Here is a 20,993-nt window from a genome sequence, read left to right as displayed (position 1 = left end):
CGCCTTGGGAGTCATAATTGATGAAGAACTGAAATGGCAAGCTCACATTGATTCTGTCTGTAAAAGGTTGGCACGCAGTCTGTTCTTACTCAATCAGCTCAGACCTTACATAAACAGTGAAGCTCGCAAAATGTTCTTCCACGCTCACTGTCTTTCTCATGTCAACTGTGCATCTGTTGTCTGGAGCTGTGCTGCAGATGTTCATCTTAAGAAACTAAATTCTCTCCACAAGAGAGCAGCCAGATTAATTTTACCAGATCACTCACTGTCAACGTTAGAAAAGCAAGCCAGATTAAATATCCTTCCACTTCAAAACCAGCTAGAATTCAACAAAGCATTACTCATGTACAAAACACACAATAACTTGGCACCGCAATATCTCCAACACCTACTCACACGAGCTTCATGCCGATACGGCTCTAACAAATACATTTTGCCACGTACCCGAATTGATTTGTTCAAAACTAGTTTTGCATTTTCGGGTGCATCCCTGTGGAACTCCCTTCCTTTGCACATACAAACGGGCAGTTCTCTTCCTGCTTTCAAATCAAGTCTGCATAAACATCTTCACCCCTTCCAACAGTAAATAACTCTGATCTTTAAATTACTGTAGACAGTAACAAAGGGGTCAGTTATGTCTTATTTTTTTGTATCAGTCATTTATGCTGTTGTTGTTCCTCCCTTGCTTTCTCATTTCATCGTGTTTTGTTTCGCTCTCTCTCTCTCTCTCTTTCGTTCTGTTCTTATGCATGCATAATCTATTCATTTCGTTCTATCATTATCGTGACAAGTGTTCAAGTAATATTGGTGATGGTGGTAGTCACTGTAGTATGCTGCACTTGCCACACATAGATTTCAGAGACAGTAACAATACTGTACCTTTTGAACACCCGGATGTTTCTGGAACTTCTATATTGATGACATCTCTCTCTCTCTCTCTCTCTCTCTCTCTCTCTCTCTCTCTATCTATCTATCTCTCTCTCTGAGACTCACTGTCCTATCCATCTGTGAATCTTAGTGTATGGGGGGAGTGAGGGGGTGCTGTCAGTGTGTGTGCGCGCGCGTGTGTGTATGTATGTGTGTGCGCTTGCACGCGAGCGTCAGTGTGTGTATGCATGTGTGTGCACGGATGTGGGTGTGTGTGGAGGGCCGGGGGGTGTTTTCTTCATTATGTATACAGTTCTGCATGAAAACCTTTTCCTTTCATTTATGTGTGTGCTATTTGTAATAGATGTAGATTAGCAAGGACAGATTGGAAGAATAGGCAATGCCTAAAATCTTAATCCTTGAATAAAAACGTTTTGAGTTCTGAGTTCTGAGTTCTCTCTCTCTCTCTCTCAGTTTCCCCATTTCTCACCATCCATCACCTCTCTCTCTCTCTCTCTCTCTCTGTGTATGTGTGTGTGTGTGTGTGTGTGTGTGTGTGTGTGTGTGTGTGTGTGTGTGTGTGTGTGTGTGTGTGTGTGTGACGATGACCAATCGCAATGAAACAGGCCTATTCAGTTTTCTTCCCCCTACCCTCCTCAAATTCACACACACACACACACACACACACACACACACACACACACACACACACACACACACACACACACACAAAGGGCAACGAATAACGAAACATAGGAATTTTAAACAAAAGGGAAAACACGAGGAAAGGAATTGAAAGAAAAAGAAAAACAGTGAGCAACAGCATGGAAACTATGAATATTCATAAATAAAAATTATTACAGCACAGAAAAACACATGTTCTGCCACAGAACCTCCGCAGAAAGAGCCCAAGGCACTGTCGATAAATGCTTGGAAACGGTCATTTATCAACTTAAAGATGGAAGGAGGGAAAGGCGAAGCAGTTGAAAAGCACCAAGGTTTCATTCTCAAAGAAGAAAAAAAAAATCAATACTGCGACCTGTGTGTGTGTGTGTGTGTGTGTGTGTGTCCGCGCGCGCGCGCGTCTGAGTGTGTGTGTGTATGTGTGCAAGTGAATGTGTGTGTGTGTCTTTGCGAGCATGTATGTGTGTGTGTGTGTGTTTGCGTGTATGACTATGTGCGCGTGTGTGCATGCTCGCAGACGAAAAAAAAACAAACGAACGGGTGGCACTGCACTGAAGCGATGCGCTCTCCCTTGGAGAGCAGCCCGAATGCCACAAAGAAAAATTCTATGTTGGGACAATATATAGCATAGTACAAAGTTTACAATACAGAACAATCCAATACAATACAGTACAATTTCTGCTTGCCTGCCTGTTTGTCTTTACTAGTATGTCTGCCTACCTGTCTGTTTCTGTCTATCTATCCATCTATCGATCTTTCTATCCCTATATATGTAATTAGATATATATATATATGATCATTCTCTTCTCCATCTCTCTCTCTATCTATATCTGTCTATCTATCTGTCTGTCTGTCTGTCCATCTATATATGCACGCACCATCTATCTAATTATAAAATTATATTAAGTGATCTCGGGCCCGCCAACGTGAAAGTTAGAAGAAAAAAAAAAAACTAATCCAGAAATTACATTCCTCAAACAGGAAGAGGTACACAATACATTCCTGACGACGTCGTGTCATTAACTGGACCTAATTCATTAATCATCCGGTATCAAAAACGTCAACACATGTCTTCCACCACCACCACCACCACCACCACTAGGCTGTCAAAAGGACAAGAGACGAAGACATAAAGGCAGGGGCCATTGTGGAACACCTAGAGGTATCCGCCCTGTCAGGTAGCCGATAAAGAGATAAAAGATCTTATAATTGCTCATTCATATTCCGCATATTCCGATGTGATTTCCACTCATGTCTTTCCCCGAATATCATTCAGAGAAATCTGTTGTGATAAAAAGTCATACTATAGTAGTATTCTATATAATATTATTATGTACAATACAATTTCTGTCTGTCTGTCCGTCGTTCTGTCTGTCTGTTTCGCTTCCCTCTATCTGTCTGTCTGTCTGTCTGTCTGTCTCTCTCTCTCTCTCTCTCTCTCTCTCTATATATATATATATATGTGTGTGTGTGTGTGTGTGTGTGTGTGTGTGTACATATCTAGATCTATGCACGCGAGCATCCATTTTATTGGCATGCTTTCTTCACACCGAGAAAGGTGCACAATACATCCCAGACTACGTCATATCCGGCATCATTATCTTGACCTCATTCATGGCTTACTGCGGGGGTCGGCCCGCTATTGCGCGGCCCGCTATTGCGCGGGCCCGATATTGCGGGGGCCCGCTATTGCGCGGGCCCGATATTGCGGGGGCCCGCTATTGCGCGGGCCCGCTATTGCGCGACAGTGTAGACGCAGCCTGGGGAATACTGTACTGACAATAATATGCGATGCAGCCTAAGGTATAGGGCCGCCTAAGGTGTAGTAAACGTTGCAGCCTACGTACGATGCAGTAAGGCTGCAACGTATATTATACCTTAGGCGACACTGTCGTTTTATACTTTAGGCTGCTAATCTTCATGGCAAAGACAATGCATATTTTTAAACAATAAAGGGAAATAAAGAGGTGTCACAGTTTTTTTATTCCACAAAATCACTTTTGCAATCCCAACATTCAAAGCATCGAGCTCAAAAACACTACCTTATAAACAAATCTCAGGTGGTCATAATATGATACCAACAAATAAACTGGCAAAGAAAATGTTGATATTGCATTCATTCGAATCTTGAAAATAAATTCAAAACATAACACGGCATCCTGAAATCATCTTTCGTCTTCTCAACTTCTCAATAAAAAAAAAATAACTAAAGTAACCTGGAAGAACAAAATTAATACATGAGGAAATGCCAGTCATTTTTCGCATTTTCCGAAAAACTGGACAAAATGAAACCAAGAACACCTGTTCTCTGTCTTATTATGAAAATAAAATAAAAATCATATTAAATTTTAAAAAAAACCCAGCTTAATTCGTAAACTAAGATTAAAACCTTAAATTTACCTTATTTAATAAAGCAACCAAGACAAAGAGCTTGTTATTAAAACAAAAAATAATCTTTTGTGCAGCAAATACGAAAAATGTCGGTTTTATCCTTGATAGTTATTTTGTTATGCAGCCTTTAGCATTACGCTCTCTATACTTCAACAAACAAAGAAAAAGAAAACCCATTGTGCTTCTTGATTTCTAATCACATCTTGGGCAAATGTATCACATTCTTTATACTCACACTTTATATGATCAGGTACACACATAGAAGTATATTAAGAACTAAAATCAACATGAAAAATGTCAACATAATGGATGCTTCAACGCGTCACTAAAGCGATTCCACCAATAATAACCTTGACATAACTGTTTATTACAAAGCGCAGTACACTGCAATCATTTTGAAATGAAAACGTTGTCCATTGCAATAAATGCAATACTTTTTATTCATACTGGATTTAGTCTTCAGCATTGAAGGTTGAACTGGTTTGTCCGGATGGAGGCTGTGCAGGCCGGATACCGCCAGCACCTCCAGTTAAACGCATGTGCTGTGTTTCTCTTTTTATGATATTTATACTCATCGACAACAAGGACTTAACTCTTTTGCGTCTGCCCTCGATCAAACGTGCTACCATGTTGAATGAAAAAGTGCAAGTACAACATAAAGTAGATTTTCCAAGAGAAAGTGCAAGTACAACAAAGTAAATTTTCCAAGAAATCATACCCCCCCTCCCCCCCACGGAACGGCTGGTAGGCCCAGAGAGCTTACAGTGAGACGTGTGCAAGTTATGCAAGTTCAAACCCCGCTGCCGCCCTAAATCAAACTGCCCTTTTGCTTCCCACCGAACTCGGACCCACGGGATTTTTAATTGGCAGGCGAACGTCTAACTCATCCTGCCACCTTCCTCCTTGCATCACCTTGGCAACTTTTCCGCTTCTTCGTTCGCGCAATAGCGGGCCCCCGCAATATCGGGCCCCCGCAATAGCGGGCCCCCGCATTACTGCGTGGGGTTAGACAGGCTAACCAGAAGTGTCAAAACACGACAACACTGTTAGCCTTCTACCAGCGCCTTTGCTGTCAAAAGGACGACAGGGTGGGAGATAAGGGCACAGGCCACGATGACATACAATTTACAGGCCGGTCGACGTCATGTCAGGAAGCTGATAAAGAGATCGAGTTCTGTTCGGTCATGTTTCCAGTACGGTATGATTCTCGCCCCCTGTGTTGTATAGGGAGTGCCTGCTTCTTCTGCAGGCTGGGAGTGAGCATGGCAAGAAATAAAATTTACGGTTTATTTATTTAGTTAGTTAGTTAGTTTGTTAGTTGGTATTTTTTTATACTAAAATCTGTTTCTCAATTCAATTTTTTTTAATTGAGGTATAGAACTCTTCTTTTCTTTCTTGCCTTTCTTTCTTCATCCTTTCAACTTCGCCACCACCACCACCCTCTCGCCAACCCCCGCCCCCCTACTCCCTCGCCCCCCCCCCTTCTCAGTCCACGAACCCCATTCTTCTTTCTTTCTTTTCCCCCCACCCTTCTTTCTTGCCTGTCTCTTTTCATTTTCCCCCTCTTCTCTTGGGGGAATCTAAAATAGAAGACGAAGAAAAAGAAAGATCTCCTGTGATATCTGCAATGGATAAAAAAAGAAAGAGTGAGTGAGTGATCACGTGAGTCATTGGAAGAAGAGAGAGAGAGAGAGAGAGAGAGAGAGGGAGAGAGAGAGAGCATTATTAATCTTCTTCGTTCGTGGGTTGCAACTCCCACGTTCAGTCGTGTGCATACGTACATAAACACGAGTGTGCTTTTACGTGTATGACCGCTTTTACCACGCAATGTCGGCAGCCATACTCCGTTTTCGGGGATGTGCATGCTGGGTATGTTCTTGTTTCCAAAACCCACCGCACTCTGACATGAATTACAGGATTTTTAACATGCATATCTGATCTTTTGCTTGCGTATGCACACGAAGGAGGTTCATGCACTAGCAGCTCTACACATATGCTGACCTGAGAGATCGGAAAAAGCTCCACCCTTAACCCACCAGGCGCCGTTACCGAAATTCGAACCCGGGACCCTCCGCTTGAACGGCCAACGCTTTAACCACTCAGCTGTTGCGCCCGTCGTTAATTTTATGAAAGGAGAAATTGTGATGACCTTTAGGGCGAAATCCTATAGGTCGTTTAACTCAATCGCGATTGTCATACATTGGACCTCAAAATCAAGCTCACGGATGTCATTCACACACACACACACACACACACGTACGCGCGCACTGATGGCAAGGAAATGATATTCACAACCTTGCACAGAATCCTGCACACAAAATGAGCCATTTCCCTGTATTTACAACAGTGCCATAAACTTGCAAGTAAATATGATTTTATATTTAATTTTTTTTTTTTTTTTTTAAAGAGCTACTTTTATTTCATGGGAATATGTATACTTTCCGAGACAGCGAAAAGGTTCACTTGCAAGTAAATATGATTTTATATTTAATATTATTTTTTTGGAAAAAAAACGAGCTACTTTTATTTCATGGGAATATGTATACTTTCCGAGACAGCGAAAAGGTTCAAATGAAAGAAAGAAAGAAAGAACGAAAGAAAACTAGGGGAAGTGTGTCTGGAGTAGCTGGACTGTGGGCCTGTCATTAATTTTATTGACCTGTGCGCAGTGTGACGGTAAGCGCTGGCTTGATACCTGACGTGTGATCCGCGTAGAGAAGGAGGAGGAGGTGGGAGGAAAGTGTTTGTCTTTGTACTGGTCTTGGCTTGGCACTGGTGCGAAGTCAAATGATTAATGGAGCTGACAACATGCAGCACAACAGTCCTCAGCCGTGATCTCACACCGTACCACCCACACGCGAGTAAAAATTCGGATTTGAAAATATAGGTTAAAATCAATTCATTAAAAAGTGGGAAAAAAGATCCCACCTCCCCCCTCCCCGAACCAGTTAGTTATAACAGAAATAAAGGAGTTTTCTTTGGTTGCGTTGTTACTGACACATATTATAAGTTTTGGATAGTCATTTTGTTCTTGGGTACATGTACATATATTTCAAAGGACGAAGCTCTGCTGTGATAGTATTTCATTAACTACACTTCAGTGTGGCCGCCATACTGTTGCTTTTTTCCTCCGTTTAAAACTTCTTTTTTTTTATTGGTTCTTTATACTGGCCCCAGCAGTAAGTGAACTAAAACGGCAGAACCATATGTTCTGCCAGGATGGTTGTAAAAACGAAAACCAGACAGATACTCCCTTAAGGTATGGACACACACACACACACACACATGTATATATATGTATATATATATATATATATATATATATATATATATATATATAATATGCAACTTATGAGAAAGGATGGATGACAGGGTAGGTGAACAGTGGCGCTCGCCTCTGACGAAATATAGCTTACCTTCCTGTCCATTGACAGCAGTATGTCCAGGAGCAGCCTGATTGGTGCAAGGGAGATTTATCTATCGAGAACATTCAACCACAGAGACAGACACTTAATTCCCCCACTTCTCTAACCCTTCCCTAACCTTCTCCAGCAGACAGACAGTACTGTGACTGAAGTGGAACCGGTGCCAGGACAGCAGAAGACTGAAATAAACACCAACGAAAAACAAAAAGACACCAGACACCTTCTGGTAATGTTTGGTCCGGACAATTGCACAATACATTCCAAATGCATACACTTCCCGATGAATAATTTACTATGTCAAAGGTCACAACGTCGATGACTGCTCACACGATGATGAACAAGAAAATTATACTCGAATCTTACGATAACAATATCTTGATAAATGAAACTGAAAGCATCACACCTACTCCCTCCTTACCCTTCACCGAACATTCTTTCATGGACAGTTAATCCTGTCTGTTAGCTGCCCACCTGAGTTCTGGCGACAGTATCAGTATCAGTAGCTCAAGGAGGCATCACTGCGTTCGGTCAAATCCATATACGCTTCACCACATCTGCCAAGCGTAAACCCAACGCGCTTAGTTAGGCCTGGAGAAAAAAATAAAATGAAATAAAATAAATAAGTAAATAAATAAATTAAATAAGATAAAATTAAAAAAATAATAATAAACAATAAATAAAATAAAATAAAGTAAAAAGAACAAAAAATAAAATAAATAGATAAATAATAATTAAAATAATAATTATTTAAAATAAATTATTTTAATAATAAATAAATTAAATAAAATGAAAAATAAGAATAAACATAAATAACAATAAAAAATAAAATAAAATATATAGTAAAATAGAGTAAAAATAACAAGATTAAAAAAAAAAATCACCATCTGGCGACAAAGAGTCAATTCATACATCGTCTACAAATAGAAGCACGCAGACAGTGCATGACACAGATTCCATAGCCGTGCTCACCAAGGAAGCCGGTGACAGGAAACTTTTAGACGTACTTGTTTCAGGAATAGAACCATGCGGGGTTACACATTCAGAGCCAAAGAGACATAAAGCTCCTCTCTGTAGAATGTCATTCGCGGCATAATATGTCAGCGTCTATTCGCAAGGAGGGGGTATACAAGCAAGGCAAAAAGCAATGAAAGAACGTGTGGCGGGTCGTTCGGTGGTGCTTTCTTTTATCTGAGTCCTCACACTGCCGCTTCACTTCTCGGCACAAAGTAATTTCTAATCGGCACAAGGATACAAGAAGGAAACAATCAAACAGTGTTTACAAACAACACTGCGTCATAATATATAGTCAATAACCAATAAGCACCAAAGAACACTGCACCAGAATGAATTTGCCAATAAACAATGATACTTGCACCATAAAATGAACTGGCCAAACAAGATCTTTCATTCTGTCCCATTGACATCGACAGATAGATCCAGGACAAAGTCATTGCGAAGGTGTTCCAGGCAATGTTGTTGTTTTTGTTTTGTTTTGTTTTTTTATCTCAGACTCTTCCACACAACCAACAGTCACACTTCAGCAACACTAAGTTAAATCACAAACACTGGTGTTACCTAGGTATACATAATAATGAAGCACACCAAGAATGAGAAATACATGAAGCTGATATTACTGTTATAAGAGTAAAGCTATTCGGGATGGCGAAAGGAAGTGACCATCATGCAGGCATCCCCGAAGGACACTTGTAAATGAGTGGGTGATTTTATCATGTGTTTCAGGATACTTTTTTTTGTTGTCATAGTCTGTGTTAATTTTAACCCAATGTTCGGTTGTCTGTGTCTGTGTGTGTGTGTGTGTGTGTGTGTCCGTATGTCTGTGTGTCCGTGGTAAACTTTAACATTGACATTTTCTCTGCAAATACTTTGTCAGTTGAGACCAAATTTGGCATTAAAATAGGAAAAATTCAGTTCTTTCCAGTCATCTTGTTTAAAACAATATTGCACCTCTGGGATGGGCACAAAAAATTTAAAAAATGAAGCCTAATTATATGCAAACTGCATTTACTGTTTATATTTTTTGTATTCTCTAAACTTGGCACTTTGATCTGATATTCGACCCAACAACAAGAACAGTCATTATTATCATTTTTTGTTCAAACAGGAACTTCTTTTGCTAAGCATGGAAGTTTTATTTATTTTGCAAACGTTTTGGTCCAGATAGTAAAAAGGGAAATTACTCTGTAATTAATGCTAGGGGACTTAATTCGAATCTGGTTAGGACTTTTTTTTTTCTTTTCTTTTTTTTTTCTTTTTTAACGCGAAGCTTTATAATAACAAATACAGAACACATTTTAACGATTAGATTTTTATTTATTAAGTGTATCACAAGTGAGTCTTGTAGGCCTTGCCTCTCTTTTTTTTTTTTTTTTTTTTTTTTTGTCGTAGTCTGTATTAATTTGTTGATCTGAGTCATCGCGATGCATGTTTTAATTGATGGTTTTGAGTGAATGCGCTCTAGATACATATGTTCAATGTGATGTGAGTACTCACGACAAATGAATGCATAATCTGTGAGTTTATGGATAATAAAGTTGTGTGTTGGGAGGAGGGGGGTGGGGGTGGGAGTCGGCGTGATTGAATGTGCATGTGTTCAAGTGCGTGATTTCAGGTCTTGCAAGAGATACTGTTCGCTTTCTCATATATTATTCGCGAATGGCATGTTGTCGTTTTCGTGCCTGCCAATCAGTGGATGGAAACAGAATGAGAGCCATTAATTACATTAGTTGTGGACCATCTCCTGTAGGGGGGTGGGTGGGGGGAGGGGCGGAGGAGGGGGAAAGCTTTTTTTTTTTTGCTTTTTTTTTTTTTCCCCAGGATAGCGCCATTAACTTTGTGATCGTGTTACGGTTTTCTGTGATCAAAATTTTCATCCATTCTCCTCTCTCATATATATATATATATATATATATATATATATGTGTGTGTGTGTGTGTGTGTGTGTGTGTGTGTGTGTGTGTGTGTGTGACGGAGAGAGAGAGAGAGAGAACAAATGTTCCTAGGAAAGATGAACACAAAAGAAATACACACACACACACACACACACACACACACGCACACTTCGGGAGTTTTCAAATTTATTTTCAGTGGAACGACAGAGAAACATTGTGGGACTAATTGTGGGGGTGTATATATATATATATATATATATATATATATATAATGATGATGCTGATACTGCTACAGCATTAGGCTTAGCGAGTTGTCACAGAATATAGGTCATGGCCCTCGACCGCTTTTTTGTTTAGCAGTATCAGTTTTCGAAGCAATGTCGGTTCAGGGGAGAAAACTCATGTAGATGCTGCCAGGCGACAAAAGCGTGTCAGATGGAAAGTTGTCATCCAAAAGAATGATCAACTGACTTACGGTTCCAGTGCTTTCATTTCACAAATTTTAATATAGTTACGATTATGTCTTAGGTTGGAAAGATTCGTATTTGTAACATCATCTGTCAATTCTACATACATATTTTGGATTGTCATCTTGAATTTCAACACTTTATTGGAGTCCTGACCGACTGCAGAGCACAACAGCCACCAGGTAGTGAAAAATCAGTGTCGAAAAGGGTAACTATGGTATGAAAAATTCTGATGGGTACTGTATTATTAGGAGAGAAAAAACAACACCTTATTGTATTGTTTTTCCTTCCGATAATTATCACGGAACTAGTGTAAGCGTAGTTAGTCGCATCGTGTGTGTGTGTGTGTGTGTGTGTGTGTGTGTGAGGGGATTGTAGGCGGGTAAAGGGGGATAATAACAGTTCAGTGTGGGTTGCGATCATAGACATTTTGGAAATTGTGTAAACATTTATCTCAGTGGCTGCAATGGATGTGTCAGCGGCATCTGAGCACTACTGTTGTTGATGCAACCAGAAGTGAACATCGTTGTGGCAGCAGCAGTGATATTAATATCCATCGCAGTGATTGTGAAACAGCATAGTTTTAATGTTATGCATCATACAAAAACGTTCATGTCATGTTGTTAACAACATTGTTGTTGTTAGTACTTATGCTGTCATTGTTGTTCCTACAGTTGTTGCTTTTATTATCCTTGCTGATGCTTCTGTTCTTATCTTTAGTTTCTCTCTCTGTGTGTGTATGTGTTTGAGCGTGTGTATGTGTGTTTTTGTCAGTGAGTGAGAGAGAGAGAGAGTTGGCGAATTTAGTTGTACTTTTTTTTTTAAAGTGCTCTCATGTGGTTTCTGGGGTTTATCGTTTTCCCTCTCTCATTACCGACTGAAGTTAATTTTAAACATAGTTACATAAAGGGAAATGCCAGCACCCCATCGCACGGTGCACAGCAGCGCACGACATGCTCACTGTACTAGCGTGTAGCGTAGCTTTGAAAGCAAACCTGGGCGTTCGAAACGGGGAAGAAAGAGGGGGCGGATGAAGTGAGAGGGAAGAGGGCGAGGGAAACGGAGGGATGGGAGGGGGGGGGGGGGGGGGTGTTCTCTCAAGGTCAGAGCTGGAGCTTTTGGTGGTGGTGTGCTCTTCGGGCGGTGTTGCCGTAACAACTGTTTCTATGACGTGCACGCCCGGACACAGACGAATCGGCGCAGTGTTTTTAGGCCAGGGCGGAGGCGGACGATCTGTGAGTGCGGGGAGTTATTGATTCACCCAACCCCCACTGGTTCCAGCGGCCCCTCTCAGCACACTTAGTGACACCAGCTGACGGTTTGGCGGGCTTCAAGGCCGTGCTCCTCCCCATCCCTTCTTTTCTGCGATCGAAATAAAAGTTGAACGCCGCGCGCGTGAACTCTCGCTCACCCTCGACCTATTTTCGATGTGACCTAGTTGCTGACATAGCCTCGCCAGCTCGCTCGGCCTGACCCACTTGTGGTGAAATGGAACAGTCCAATAGGTAAATGGGTCGTGGGCTGACCTATTTCGCCTGTCGAGGCGGTATTGAGCAAGATACAGACAGCAGAGATCGCAGCGGACAGTCGTGTCGAGTCGGAGAAGTCGTCGTTTGGTGTAGCCAGTGGTCGCGAATAGTGTTTTTTGTGGAAAGGAGTGGGTTGCCGAGGGCTGGACCGCTCTTTGTTCATGGCGGCCTGAAGAGAAGTGAAGGCAAGAGGGAGTAACGAGGTGCGGGCAGGTCGCTCGGCGGACCTGACAACAGGCCAACAACTACCACGCTGTACTGCCTCGGCTTGCCGTTCACCCACTGCTACTTCAAGGTGACTACAGTACTTGTGGTGATGTTTTTTAATCCATAGCAGTCGGGCTGTTTTGGCACGAGTTCAGTGTTGAAGAGTACATTGGTGTATCACAGAATTTCGAATGTGTCCTTTGTTGCTAAGCGGTTAGGGTCTTGCTGTCGAGAGTTCGTTCCGTGGTTATTATCGTGTTGTTGTTTTTTTAAAATATTTTTTTTAATCGTAATTTTACAAGAAATCTTTCTTTTGTATTGTTTTTCTTCAAGTTCTAGTTCTTGACCCAGTTAAATTTTTTAGGACTGAAGAAGAGAGCGAAAATTAACATTTTTTGTCCGGAATTTGTTTAATTATTTGAATATTTGATGTATTCTATTCAGCTCAGCATTGGGTTAGTAGTGTTAAAAATGTCATGATTTCCTTTGGATAGTGATTATTTATGGGGGTGGGAAAGACAGGACAAGTTAATTTACAAACGAGTCAGTGTCAGTTTATGGTGTGGTGGTGTTTATTATTTTTGTTGTGGCTGACAGCAGCGTTTAAAATGTGAACAAGCTGTAATTTTGTTGTTGTTGTTGACAGTTCACTGAATTGTAACGTGGGTTTGAACTCTTTGAAATCGTGTTTGCAGTGATGTACGGAATACGGAATTTTAATACAGTTTAATCAAGCACAAAACACATTGGACTGACCTGTCCGTATCACCCAAAATGTTGTCAGTTGTCAGCGGTTGTGTAATGCGACAGATGATGATGATGCATAATAACATGGTTGTGTGACATTGTTGTGGTATTAACCAAGGCTGTGATCGTTGCTGTCACTATCACTGCCCCAGAAGTGACAGACAGTGATTATGCAGATGGGCAGAAATGTTGCCAGGAGACAAACCGATTCTGATTCAGATTCAAGTTTCCTTATAAGCTAATGTAATATCAAAATCTTTGCTTTTGCTTTTGCATCTCCTCAACGCGAACACACAATGAACTAATTAAACAGCTCATTACAAGCAAAGAACACATATAACGGTGATGTATAGCGGAATCACCAACGCCGCTGTTTTTGCACATGGTATGCAGATGTTAGAAATGATATTACAGCAGTTCATCATGACATTACCCCAGGGAAAGAGGAGACGGATTGGGGGAAGGGGGTGAAAGAAAGAGAAGACCGGGATGTGGAAGGGGGTAGACAGAAACTAATTGAAGCAGGCAGCGATAACGTATTTCAGGACTCAGTGAAGCAGTGGGAACACATCCGTGGCTAACACCACCACTAGTATGTCACTCGACCTATTATGTATCATCATCATCTGCTATGTTACACAGCCGCTGACACCTGGCCCCACAAAGGTTACACCAACAGACGGTGTGTGTGCCTGTGGTTAAGTCAGCAGTGAGGTGTGTACTGATTACTTTTCACGTAAAGCACTATCGATCGACAGTTCAGGTGTCACGCCTCACCGAGTCGCCCAGTAAGTGTCCTATCCAGTCACCCCTCATGGTCATCACCCAGAGAGGCCGCTGCCAGGTGTTGACTCTGCCTTAGTACTAGGGGCTTCCCGTGCGCTGACAGAATACAGTAAAGACAGAAAAAGGAACAAAGCCTCGTCTTTGCGATGGTCAGTACAGGTTAAGACCATGTCGTCCTTGATATGGGCGGCATATATTATAGGACTTAAAAAAGATGTACACATGTATTACATAAGTTATCCTGAGCGAATATCATTGATGATGACATGCGAGGGAAGCATACTGTGTGTGTGTGTGTGTGTGTGTGTTCTCACAGATGCCAGCAAAAACAGGACAAAAATGTACCGGCTGTTCACCGAAATATTACTGTTAGAGAATGTGGCTTGTCCGGTTACTGTACATACAATGACGGTCGACCGATGGTTTAAAGTGACCCCAACAAAACGTTGGGAGTGGCCATCAGGTCAGGAGCGGTTTGTCACACAACAGTGTAGGTCATCTCTTGTGAAAAATTCCGCAGCGCGCGACAGCGGCTTTGTTGATGATGTGGTGTGACCCAGTTACGATGAAGTTCTGTGACAGCGCTGTGTGCGGCAGGGGGACTGGTACGTACACATTGACTGCTAGGACCTACACATTACTGTCAGGCCCCAGTGTAGTGCCTAGCAGACAATGCGTAGGGCCTGGCTTTCAATGTGTAGGGTCTGGCAGTCGTGTAGGGCCTGGCAGTAATGTGTCGGACCTGGCAGTAATGTGTAAGGTCTGGCAGTCAATGTGTAGGGCCCGAGAGTCTGACATTGACTGCCAGGCCCTACACATACACGACTGCCAGGCCCTACACATTGACTGTCAGGCCCTACACTGACTACTAGCTCCTACACATTAACTGTCAGGCCCTATACATTAACTGTGAGGCCCTACACAATAACTACCAGGTCCTACACATTACTGCCAGGCCCTACACATTGACTGCTAGTTCCAACACATTGGCTACCAGGTCCTACACATTGACTGTCATGCCTACACATTGACTGCCAGGCCCTACACATTGACTGCCAGGCCCTACACATTGACTGTCATGCCCAACACATTCCAGACCCTACACATTAACCTTCAGGCCCTACACATGAACTGCCAGACCCTGCAAATTGACTACGGGGCCCTACACATTACTGCCAGGCCCTGCACAATGCCTACCAGGCCCTACACATTGACTACCAGGCCCTACACATTGGCTAGCTCCTACACATTGGCTACCAGGCCCTACACATTACTGCCAAGCCCTACACACTGACTGCCAAGCCTTACACATTGACTGCCAGGCCCTACACATTGACTGCCAGGCCCTACACATTGACTGCCAGGCCATACACATTACTGCCAGGCCCTACACATTGACTGTTATGCCTACACATTGATTGTCATGCCCTACACATTGACTGTCAGGCCCTACATATGACTACTAGCTCCTACACATTGGCTACCGGGCCCTACATATTGACTACGAGGCCCTACACATTGACTGCCAGTACCTACACATTAACTGCCAGACCCTACACATTGACTATCTGGCCCTACATATTGACTGTCAGGCCTTACACATTGAAAGCCAGGTCCAACACATTTAACTGCCAGGCCGTACATGTTAACTGCCAGATTCTACACATTACTGACAGGCATGCATTGTACTGGGAAGGAGCAGGCAGGGCTACAAGATGAGAAAAGGAGTCTGGAATTTATCTCTTTGTGTAGGTCGCCCTTCGGGATGAACAACACAAGGCGCACAGCATCCAGCCACTGAAAGTTATATACTTTTGATTCACTTAACCAGCAAACATGTCTATTTTATTTTCAGCTTAAATGATGAGATGGTTCAAAAGCAACCAAGCTATACGAGGATCAAGTCATTGGCGTTCTTCAAAATTAATGTCCGTTGAAAAAAAAGCCCCCAGTTTAGAGTTGTCTGGATGTGTGTGTGTGTGTGTGTGTGTGTGTGTGTGTGTGTGTGTACACAGACAACTCTGAATTGGGGTTTTCTATGTACACTAACACAGCTTGAAACACAGAGACAGATTTATTGATGTTTGACAGACAGTTCAGTCAGTGTGTAACAGCCCGAGTTACAAATAGTTGTGCGCGGATGTTCGAAATTGATCGGCTAGAAAAGTAGCTTGGTCATCTCCTCACGAGACCTTTAGAGTCCTGGAAAAACAACGTCGACATCGCGTGACCTCTTTACCGTGACCTGAAACTAGAAAAGAGGTAGGGGGAGGGGGCGGGGGGTAGTAGATGGAGGGGACCGCCGAACTCTGCGAGTGTGTTATGTTGTTGGCTCCCTTCCATGTGTTCTACTTGTCGGCCTTCGAGTATATGGGGCTGTGTGTGGGGGGGGGGGGAGTGGGAGGAGGGTCGCTCACACGGCATATTATTTTTTGTCGGCCTTTGAATACGTAAGTGAGGTGGGGCGGGGGGGGTGTTGGGAGGAGAAGGGTAGGAGCAGGCGAGTGGCAGATACTCCTTTCCCCCCTCTTCTCTTAGAACTTTACGGCCTCTTTCATAGATCATTTCCTGTCATTTTCTGCCATGCAAGTAGTGAGACGGGCCCCGGTTGAGAGAAATGAAGATGTCGTCACAGTGTCGACCCCATAACAAATTCTCCCCCACCACTTTATATTTATTCAAGGCAAGCTGATGCCGGTTCTTGAACGGCTTCGCACTAACAGTACAAGGCCGTGACGGGCGCCATGACAGCTCCCTTGCAACGTCAGAAAGGCCCGGGATTGTGGTCACAGACAGTCAGGACTGGGTGCCGACGTCATGATTTATGATGGTGCAACCCACAACTGTGCGCACCAGGAGGAGCGGGAAGAGGGGGGGTGGGGGGTGGGGGGGAACGGGTATGGGTATGGATGGGGTGTGTGCATGCCTCACATGGATTTAGTGGGGTCTCTCATGGTCCCGTGACAGGCGAATGGGAGGGGTAGCGATGAGGGGCACCGGTGGAAGGTTCAAGTTTGCTTGTTGAGAGAGTGATTAATTATGACGCTTAATTAGTCCAGAAAACTTTCTCTCTCTCTCTCTCTCTCTCCCTCCCTCCGTTCCTCCTCTTTGTCTGTCTGTCCATCCGTCCTCTCTCTCTCTCTCTCTCTCTCTCTCTCTCTCCCTCCGTTCCTCCTCTCAGTTTGTCTGTCCATCCATCCTCTCTCTCTCTCTCTGAGGCTTTTCGACTGTCCTTCCCGCCCCATCCTCCTCCCTCCTCCTCCTTTCTCATCCCCCCCCTCCCCCGCACCTTCCCCCTCTTCCTCCTCTTTCTTCTTATTCTTCTTCTCCGTAAAATCTCATGAGAGCATGGTGAAAAGGAACTTTGATCTGAACCTTTTACCCTCAGTACAGCAGTCGAGTTCGGGTAATCTCTGGCTAACAATTCGTTTCGATTCATGGACTGTGCTTCTTTTATATTGGGATCACTTGTATTAAATGAATTAGATCTCTGTCGTGCTGTGGGAGAGAATCGTGTTTTGTTTTGTTTTTTTCTGCATGCAGCACGCACTGAATATCATTACAATACAGTTTATAGTATTGATATTTGGTGCGTGCTGCATGCAGAAAAAAATCGTTGGGTCGGAAATAATGTTTACCCCCAAAGGAACATGTTTACAATGGTGCTCAGTGCTCGGTGAAATTGTTGTTCTTCTTCGTTCGTGGGCTACAACTCCCACGTTCACTCGTATACATATGTACACGAATGGGCTTTTATGTGTATGACCGTCTTTACCTCGCCATGTAGGCAGCCATACTCCGTTTTCGGGGGTAAACTGTTCAGATAGAGCAGCATCGTATTTGAGAACCGCGGCGTGAATCCAGCGTTTAGAAACTGTCTTGATAACAAGAGCATGCAATGGGTTGTCAGTTGTGTTGGTGTTGTGTTTATTGTTGCAGAAAGCACAGCCAGCAACTCCCTGGACGATCAGTCTGCTTCTTTAAAGGAAATGTGGTTACAGAGAAACATGATGATTTAAACTGAAGTGCTGAAACAGAAAATACAGTTGTAATAGAAGCAAGCAGCGCTTGTGTCATTTGCACTGGAGACTGTGTGTGTGTGTCTGTGTCTGGTCTGTCTGTCTGTGTCTGGTGTGTCTGGTCTGTCTGTCTGTGTCTGGTTTGTCTGTTTCTGTTATTTTTTTGTACATGTATATATATATATATATATATGTATATATTTAAATGTGTGTGTGTGTGTGTGTACAAATGGGGAGGGAGAGAAAGAGGGAAAGATATATATAGATATATCTTGGTCAGGATGTCGTTAGGATGAAAGGAAACTATGGGTTTTTTTTGTTTTGTTTTGTTTTGTTTTTTTACTGCACGTGATTTATGACAGAACAGGAATCCAGCGTTCTGATTTAAGACCAGGACTGAAGAGCAGTTCTCAGTGCTCTGTCTTCAAGGCGGTGAGCCCGGGGCCGGGTGTATTACGTGACAAGAGAAATGCTTGTTGTGGACGTAGTGTTCTGCAGCCTTTCAGGGCCTACCGTTTAGCGCCAGAGGATCGGGTGTCTTGCAGCATTGTGTGCATGTTTGTCGAGGAGAACAGGAAGTGAAGTCTGCCTGACATTCCAGTGATTTGAGGCTGTCACTGGTGATGTTGGTTGGTCTTTCTCTTTAGTCCTCCTCACTCCGTGTGTCATGATTCTGTAGTCTGTCTGTCTGTGTCTATAGGTCTGTCTGTCTATGTCTCTGTAGTCTGTGTCTGTCTCTCTGCCCCTCTCTCTCTCTCTCTCTCTCTCTCTCTCTCTCTCTGTGTGTCTGCCTGCCTCTCTGCTGTCGGCTTAATGTTTTGAAAGACAGATCTGCACACATTTTGAAAAATCGACGTGTACATTAACGCATACGCGATCGCGCGGTCATACATACACATCCCACACACACTTGCACACTCACACTTGCTTGCACACCCACGCGCTCGCATGCACGCGAGTGCGCGCGCGCGCACACACACACACACACACACACACACACACCGACACACACTTGCTTGCACACACCTACGCTCGCCACACGCACGTTGACAATCACGTAAATCGGGTGTCATGTTCAAGGGGTGTAGACATGGACAGCAGAGAGTGATTGATCTCACCCATTCACGGTCACACAGCAAGGAACCTCTTCATGCCCTTTTGAAAAGCGAGCAGGACTTTGGATGTCACGGTGGCGCAAGGGGATATCGCGGAGGGCGAGGAGGGACGGCAGAAGATTCCCACCTCAATACACAGTGATCCGGGGATACATTACCGAGTTGTCATCCTTCGTGCTGGGGTCACACCGTGTTAACGCAACTTCCATTAATCACCGGAACGGATAAATAATATGTATTCATTGTACAGATAAAGGAGGGGAAATGGGTGGTGCTGGATTACCACGACGCCGGCCTGTCAGTCTTAGCGCAGAGAGCAGCCCGAGTTCCGCACAGAGACGTCTGTTGTGGTTGAAGTATGATGCAGTACAATACAGTGCCCCTGACTGCCAAGGAGAGGGAGAGAGGGGGCATATACATAGATAGATACACAGACCGAGAGATAGGGAGGGGTTTCAGATTCACACATGTTTGTAAAAGACCACTCCCAGTTTGATATTTTATCATAACTTTCTTCTGTTATTATTTAGGAATGTGTTGTGTATTTCATGTATTAATTTATCTCCAGAAAAGATTTGTTTTTTTTTTAAAATGGAATGTTGTGTGACTAAGATATATACCTTTTTGTACCCTCACCCCCCTCCATGCAGTCAGCAGTTTCTCTTCCAGTTACAAACTCATCTGACGATGCCCTTGTGCAATGTCAAGAAAATTAGGATGTTTTTTTTGCTCCCACCATCTCTGACCCCCCCTCCCTTCATCCTCCCTTCCCCATCTCCACCTGCCCCACTCTCCCCCTCAACAGCACGTGCGCGCATGTTTACAGTAACCTGTGGTTCTATATTTTGGCTGAAAGGTCCTCATACTTGGATGAAAACTTGTGACTGTGACCGACGTTTCCAGTGTTACAGCACATATAATATTCTTTGGTCAAGTAGTTGAGATGAGGAGTTGTTGAGAAACGATCTGTGTGGACAATTGCTGTGATTAAAAGTGTTAATAGTTGGGTATGGCTGGCTGATGATGGCAAAACTGTCAAACTTCTATGCCAAGACCTGTGATTAAAAGTGTTAATAGTTGGGTATGGCTGGCCGATGATGGCAAAACTGTCAAACTTCTATGCCAAGACCTTCTGGCTTGGTACAGCCAATTTTACTGATGATACGGGGAACCTACAACGTTTGTGAATGTTGAAGCCACCAGTGATATTTTATCTAACTCTAGTAACTGCTTTATTCTTCACATGAGTGGGGCTGCGTGGTTGGAGTGCTAAAACTGTCATTCGACTGGCGCGTTTGTCTCTGCCATTTATAGTGCAAATTGTTCATTGAGTGTTTTGGTGAGTTTCCCCTAACTACAGCTTGGAGCTCAAGTTACAATGAACGCTGTGGACCATGGCAACAGAGTGCTGCTCTCACAGTGAAAGAATGGACAGAAGGACCTGTAAGCTCGCAGCAGGGATTGAGCAATTCGCACGGCACCAACAGTCCCGTGCGCAACAATTGACAACGAAAGTCCACTTCAGCCGCATTTCTGTTGGTGCTATCAACAATTTGAAGTGGTTAAGAAGAAGGAAAAAAAGAAGCAACAACAGCGAAGTTTTACCTGATCAAAATATTATCGATTACTGAATTACCAGTTTTACAATAAATCGCGTAGCATATGATTGCATACTATTCAATGTATAGAATGTCAGTCACGAAATGTAAAACGTTTTGAGCAGTATTTCTGGAAAAACGCGCAATATATTGTTCATTATTATTTTTATTCTCAATAACGCCGACTACAGACACGCACAGTAGTGAAGAGAAAATACTGGCACGGAACACGTGCGCCAGCGAGAGAGA

At 43.2% G+C, this 20,993-nt stretch overlaps 1 protein-coding gene across 4 annotated transcripts in view; it reads left to right on the top strand.

Annotated features, from left to right (window-relative positions):
- Positions 1 to 20,993, top strand: part of LOC143289354 (retinoic acid receptor alpha-like) — a 118,358-nt gene that overhangs the window by 36,027 nt on the left and 61,338 nt on the right. Inside the window, exon 1 of one of the 4 annotated variants that reach the window (XM_076598352.1) lies at positions 11,911 to 12,567. The exons of the other annotated variants lie outside the window; for them this stretch is intronic. The gene's annotated coding sequence lies outside the window, so the exon portion shown is untranslated. Of the gene's footprint in view, positions 1 to 11,910; positions 12,568 to 20,993 lie in introns of those variants that run through there. 4 annotated transcript variants of the gene reach the window in all.

The sequence above is a fragment of the Babylonia areolata genome, chromosome 1, assembly GCF_041734735.1.
Source record: "Babylonia areolata isolate BAREFJ2019XMU chromosome 1, ASM4173473v1, whole genome shotgun sequence".
In the NCBI taxonomy this organism is placed as follows: domain Eukaryota; kingdom Metazoa; phylum Mollusca; class Gastropoda; order Neogastropoda; family Buccinidae; genus Babylonia; species Babylonia areolata.
The sequence above is the reverse complement of the archived record's forward strand: the minus strand, read 5'-3'. Positions and strand labels throughout refer to the sequence as shown.